At 33.0% G+C, this 7,420-nt stretch overlaps 1 long non-coding RNA gene across 1 annotated transcript in view; it reads right to left on the bottom strand.

Annotated features, from left to right (window-relative positions):
* Positions 1 to 1,661, bottom strand: part of LOC138371214 (uncharacterized) — a 4,805-nt gene extending 3,144 nt beyond the window's left edge. The window contains exons 1-2 of the long non-coding RNA XR_011230339.1: positions 1,522 to 1,661; positions 718 to 824 (exon numbers count right to left, since the gene is read on the bottom strand). This is a non-coding gene — a long non-coding RNA (uncharacterized lncRNA). The remainder of the gene's footprint in view (positions 1 to 717; positions 825 to 1,521) is intronic.
* Positions 1,662 to 7,420: the final 5,759 nt, after the last annotated feature.

Here is a 7,420-nt window from a genome sequence, read left to right as displayed (position 1 = left end):
CTATATATATATATATATATATATATATATATATATATATATATATATATATATATATATATATATATATATATATATATATATATATATATATATATATATATGTCGTACCTAGTAGCCAGAACGCACTTTTCAGCCTACAATGCAAGGCCCGATTTGCCTAATAAGCCAAGTTTTCATGAATTAATATATTTTCTCTATTTTTTTTCTTATGAAATGATAAAGCTATCCATTTCATTATGTATGAGGTCAATTCTTTTTTTATTGGAGTTAAAATTAATATAGATATATGACCGAACCTAACCTATCTTTATAGGTTAGGTTAGGTAGCTGAAAATGTTAGGTTAGGTAGTCGAAAAAACATTAATTCATGAAAACTTGGCTTATTAGGCAAATCGGGCCTTGCATAGTAGGCTGAGATGTGCGTTCTGGCTACTAGGTACGACACATTATATATATATTTATATATATATATATTTATATATATATATATTTATATATATATATATATATATATATATATATATATTTATATATATATATATATATATATATATATATATATATTTATATATATATATATTTATATATATATATATATATATATATATATATATATATATATATATATATATATATATATATATATATATATATATATATATATATATATATCGGACAATTAGTAAAAAAAAAAAAAAATTTAAATTATTTTACCTTGTACCTAGATCCACCAGGCCTGTTTGGTGCATGTTTCAGTACTTGAGAAATCTGGAAGGTCACATCCTCCTCCTCAACTTGTGGATGTGCGTTGATAGATGATTCTGTAAAATTAAGTTATTTATATAATAATAAATTCAGTATAACAATAATATTCTGTAAAATTAAAAGTAATTTATACATCAATCAGATAAAACTCTCCAGAGATGGTGATACACAACATATAAAGGACAAGTTTCAGAACAAAATATGCATTTAGGAATAAGGTTTTGTACATGTAGGTAGCACATGAGAAAATAAGTGGAAGGTGATCAAGTTTTTATTAACATGTTAATGACTTTGTTAAGGCTTTGCAAGAATGAAAAAATATTAATAATATAATATCACCTACCAATTAATTGTACATCATTTAGAAGTCAATTATTTGCATTATTATTATTCAATACTAATGATATAAAAATGCATTTTGTAATCTACTATTTATGCAAGTATTAAGCACAGGATCATGAAATAAACTGCAAAATACTGTAATGGATAAACCAATTAAGTTTACATTTTCCTATAGCTAAGTCAGTCAGTTCTATTAGCAGCAGAGAACAATTATGCCCAACCTCTATTAAATGAAACAATCTTAAGAGCAAGTGATAGAAATATAATCATTTATGCTTGGGAAAATATTATGGAATGGTTCCAAATATGAAAAATATTAAGTTTTTTGGTTTAAAATTTTTTAACTTAGAATTTAAATTTTTAAGTGAATTTTAAACTTTAAAAAAATTATTTAATTTTTTGATTACTTACTTAAAATAACATTATATAGTTCTTGTTTTTGTAGAAATGCCAATTTCTTCTTTTGCCCTTCCAGACTGTATAGTGACCACAGGCCGTTTGTTCATATCTTCATTATTCTTCGAACCGTGGTTGCACAATCAGACCCACGTACACTGGTTAAAAGCATCACCTAAAAGCAACAACAAAAATGTAGTACACTGACGAATTTTGAATAAATAAATAAATAAAATAAATAAATAAATATATATATATATATATATATATATATATATATATATATATATATATATATCTATCTATATCTATATATATATATATATCTATATATCTAACCTAACCTAACATATAAAGATAGGTTAGGTTAGGTTAGGTAGGGTTGGTTAGGTTCGGTCATATATCTACGTTAATTTTACCTCCAATAAAAAAAAATTGACCTCATACGTAATGAAATAGGTAGCTTTATCATTTCATAAGAAAAAAATTAGAGAAAATATATTAATTCAGGAAAACTTGGCTTATTAGGCAAATCGGGCCTTGCATAGTAGGCCAAGAAGTGCGTTCTGGCTACTAGGTACGACATATATATATATTGTCGGAAAATCCGACACCATTTAATATCATACAGACAGATAATAAGTGCTGCTGTATTACCAACAAGTTACCCATAGAAAACGTAACTTGTAGTGGAATTACCGTCTATAGAAAACGGGATATCATCACCACATACTATTATAATTCACCAGCTATTCTGCTGGGAATTATTCTTAAATACATAAGTCTTTGGACTTTACCATCATAAAAACATCTTATATAAATTAACTTAATTATCAATATTAAAGTAGAGTAAATGTGACCCTTCTATCACGTTCTGAAATCTGGACAATGTAAGCCAGGCGTCAGAGTGGAGGAAGGAGGGCAGCCATTGTTGTTTACTAGACCAGAGGCTCACACGGGAGCAAATTCGGCTCCTGTTAAATTTACTTGGACGTAGTGTTATGGAAACTAAAAGTGTACCATTATCAACACGCTGTCTACAAATTCAAGTTAAGTGTCTATCCGAAACCCATTATCTATCATTAGTGGCCATTAATGTCATTGGGTAGGGTTATCCGGTTAGATCACATGGAAGCCTCAAACTAAAGGTAATTAAGCCAGGTCCTCATGTTCCATGTACTGTTTTCTCTGATATACTTGTCATATATAGGATTCTGGCTTCACAGCTAGCGCACTTTTGACAGGTCAAGACGAGGAAGGATTTGTGCACCAGTTACTGGGTGATATGGAAGCTACCTCAAAGAGGATAATTTGGTGTCTACACCCTAGTTATACCTGGTGGACTAACCTGCTGTACTATAAGATAAGGAACCTCTTCAATGTTTAATAGTATGTAGTCTATTACTGTAGTTTGATTGGCTGCATATATTTAATTAATAAACCCCCCTAATGTGTAGAGGATCGATTTGTGAGATTATGAGGTTATTGCAGAAATACAGTCCACTTATCATTATACAAATTGCTATCGAAGTATATAAATTAACGTAAATATAAATTCATATAAATTAAACAAATATAAATCTCACAGGTCGGTTCCCACATATATTCAATATATATATATATATATATATATATATATATATATATATATATATATATATATATGTATGTAAGCCATATACATATATATGCTATGTTGTATGCTACAACTTGGCTGATAATAAAGCCATTCACAACTGCAGGCCTAATAAAAAAAGGAGGTGGCATAGCAATATCTTACAAAGATACCTTCATCTGCAATAGTCTCATTAGTAATAGAGACGACTATTGTGAATATACCTTTGCCAAGTTCTCCAGTAAATCCCTTAAATCCTCCTTGGCTATAAGTGCCATCTATAGATTTCCCAATACCAACATAGCTTCATTCTCAGATAACGTAAGGAATCTTATCATAAATAACAATCTCAACAAAAATCAAACCAACTTAGTGGTTTGTAATGGTGAACAAAACATGCAGATACTTATATATAACCTGTGAATAGAGTGTAATAACACCAAAACTATTTGTTTATTGTTTTATGACCATAATAATTGAATCACTAATATGATTCACTAATATATAATCCTAATAATAATCACTAATATATAATCCATTGAGCATGCTGCATCTCTTTCAGTCTCTTTGCAATTTGAACAAGAGGGTTTTTAATTGATCAAACCATATTCTTAAAGTAAAGTAAATGAGATGTATTCCATATTTTGCAAAATATACGATGAAGGCACACAAACATTCATACCAAAACTGAAGGGCAGGATTTATGAGGAGACATTAGAGGCATTAAATATTCCAAAACTAGAAGACAGAAGGAAAAGAGGAGATATGATCACTACGTACAAAACAGTAACAGGAATTGATAAACTTGATAGGGAAGATTTCCCGAGACCTGGAATTTCAAGAACAAGAGGTTATAGATTTAAACGAACTAAACAAAGATGCCGAAGAAATGTAAGACAATTCACTTTTGCAAACAGAATGGTAAACGGTTGGAACATGTTAGGTGAGAAGGTGGTGGAGGCCAAAACCGTCAAAAGTTTCAAAGCATTATATGACAAAGAGTGCTGGGAAAATGGGACACCACGAGTGTAGCTCTCCATCCATCTGATTGATAACCCAATGAATTTTTCATGGATATGATACCAACATCAAATCATAAATCAGATGTGATCCTATCCCCACTGGATTTTGAAGAAGCCATAGACAGTATGCCTATGCACTCTGCACCAGGCCCTGACTCTTGGAACTCTATATTCATCAAGAACTGTAAAAAAACGTTATCGCAGGCCCTTCACATTCTTTGGAGACAAAGCCAAGATACTGGCATTATCCCTGACATACTAAAAACAGCAGAGATAGCACCGCCCCATAAAGGAGGAAATAAGGCAGAGGCAAAAAACTACAGACCGATAGCACTAACATCGCACATCATAAAAATCTTTGAGAGAATGCTAAGAAGTAAGATCACAAAATACATGGAATCACAGCATCTCCATAACCCCAGACAACATGGTTTCAGAACAGGGCGCTCTTGCCTATCACAGTTGCTGGACCACTCTGACATGGCACTAGATGCCATGGAAGACAAACAAAACGCTGATGTAATTTACACAGATTTCGCAAAAGCCTTTGACAAATGTGATCATTGTGTTATTGCACATAAAATGCGTTCAAAAGGAATTACCGGAAAAATAGGCAGATGGATATACAACTTCCTGACTAATAGAACCCAATGTGTAGTAGTCAACAAAATAAAATCTGGACCATTAACCGTAAAGAGCTCAGTCCCCAAGGGTATTGTGCTTGCTCCAATACTTTTTCTCATCCTCATATCGGACATAGACAAGGACACAACCTATAGTACTTGATCATCCTTTGCAGATGACACTAGAATCTTCACGAGAGTAGGCAACATAGAGGACACGGCAAACCTCCAATCAGATGTAAATCAGGTCTTTCTATGGGCTACAGAAAATAACATGGTGATTAACGAACATAAGTTTCAGCTCATGCGCTACGGAAAAAATGAAAATATAAAAACGGAAACCACTTACAAAACTCAGTCAAATCATAACATTGAACGGAAAAGCAAAGTAAAGGATTTGGGTGTACTGATGTCAGAAGGCCTTACATTTAAAGAACACAATAAAGTAGCCGTCACAACTGCAAGAAAAATGTCAGGATAGATAACAAGAACTTTTCACACTAGAGATGCTATACCGATGATGATAGTTTTCAAGACGCTAGTGCTCTCTAGAGTGGAATACTGCTGCATAATGAAAGCCCCTTTCAAAGCTGGAGAAATTACTGACCTATACTTATGCATAAATCTTCGGTTTAACACAACAGGCACCAGACACACGCTAGGCATCATACACACTAGGATAAAACAAACATTAGGCTGGAAGTCAGAAAAGAATTCAGAGAATTTTACTGGAAAGGCTTGCTGTTAGGAAAGGAAGTAATTGAGATGAATTAATGCACAGTATGTCAATTTTGTGAAATATATGATAAAGGAACAAAAACATTTATACCAAAACAAAGATGCAGAACTAGGAAACAGGATTTGTTCAACTGAAATTTCAAGACGGCCAGCGACCAAAAGACACAAAAATGGAATCAATATACGAAGAGGCCAAACCCCCAAACATACCAGTAATACAAAGAGAAACAACTACACGGCAGTGAGGAGAGAGGCAGAAAGAATTTTTGAAAAAAAGAATAAACAAATGTAAAGCAGAACAAATCATATTCTATAAATACAGCAACAACCAATTGCAGGTATAGGATAATATTCAGAGCTTTTAAATGCATGGATGGCGAAATACTCAAGAAATTGTTCACGACTTTTGTTAGACTAAAGCTGGAATATGCAGCGGTTGTATGGTGCCCATATCTTAAGAAGCACATAAACTGGAAAAGGTGCAAAGACATGCTACTAAGTGGCTCCCAGAATTGAAGGACAAGAACTATGAGGAGAGGTTAGAGGCATTAAATATACCAAATATACTACACAAATATATATACTACACATACACAATACTAGGATGCACAATAAACTACCCTACACAGGCTGAGTATGGTGTGTACAATAAATGATTAGCTAAAAGATAAGAATGAGTTTGTATAAATGGGGTTAAATCAGAGTGGGAAAATGTAAGTGGAGTTCCTCAAAACTCTGTCCTGGGACCTCTGTAATTCATAATATATACAAATAATTTAGACTCAGGTTTGATCAGCAATATTTGAAAATTTCCAGATGATACAAAAGGGATTTTTTTCTGGATTCAGGATTATTTTTTTTATGGCTGAAAACATGTTTTCAGCAATAAAAGAAATACAGTATTGCTGGAACAACCGTCGACATCTTCAAGAGAAAACATGAGCATCTTCAAGAAGTGCTGGACAAACAAGGCTGTGGTGGATATGTGGGCCTGAGGGTCCTGTCCAAGCAACAGCCTGTTGGACCAAGCTCTCACATGTCAAGCCTGGCCTTGGAAGGGCTTGGTGAGTAGAACAACTACCAGAACCCTATAATGCATGTATCAAGCAGATAACTAGGTTGTAGAGGATAGATAACATAGAGATTATAAGAAAACTAAAAACTCACTGGAAGCAATATAAATTACAAGAGTTGATACTCAACTTCTTTCCATTAATTGTACCTCCCGTTTTTCAGCTTATCACTCTACTGCTAATATCACGGTATTGCAGAATATCTGTCTCTACATTGCCAAGGTGTCCAGGCAGTGAGCACCACATAATGCAGTGCAGTCCTGTAAGAATAAGCACAGTAAGTATGGGCATGGAGGGGGTGCAGCAGTGGCTTGTGAAGGGCTGGAGAGTAAATGGACATGCCCAGGAATAAAAAGCATTAGGGTAACAGAACATAGCCCATAAAAATAGTAATGACTGTGAATGAATAATTATATGAATGCAATAATATTTCATATCTCAATAGGAATACTAAGCAGGGTGCAAGACAAGGTACTGGTGGTGATAGTGGTTGGTACAAGTCCTCACATCCCCACAGACACCAGTAACAGCCCTCACCTCCCAACACAGTACCCTTGGACCTTTATTACAGAAAAATAGAATCAATTAATATAATAAAATATAAAATATAAGTGTTTACTTACGATAATACTATCGGTGGAACACAAAATCTTCTTCTTCTTGATAGTAGGTGCAGTTATACAATACAATACAATACAATACAATACAATTTTACAATACAATTTTATTTAGGTAAGGTACATACATACAATAAATATTTACAAGGATTGTTTGACTTATAGGTAGAGCTAGTACATACAATGCCTAAAGCCACTATTACGCAAAGCGTTTCGGGCATGATAA

This window comes from Procambarus clarkii, chromosome 35 (assembly GCF_040958095.1).
Source record: "Procambarus clarkii isolate CNS0578487 chromosome 35, FALCON_Pclarkii_2.0, whole genome shotgun sequence".
Classification (NCBI taxonomy): Eukaryota; Metazoa; Arthropoda; class Malacostraca; order Decapoda; family Cambaridae; genus Procambarus; species Procambarus clarkii.
Note: the sequence above shows the minus strand (reverse complement) of the source record. Positions and strands in the feature narration are given on the sequence as shown.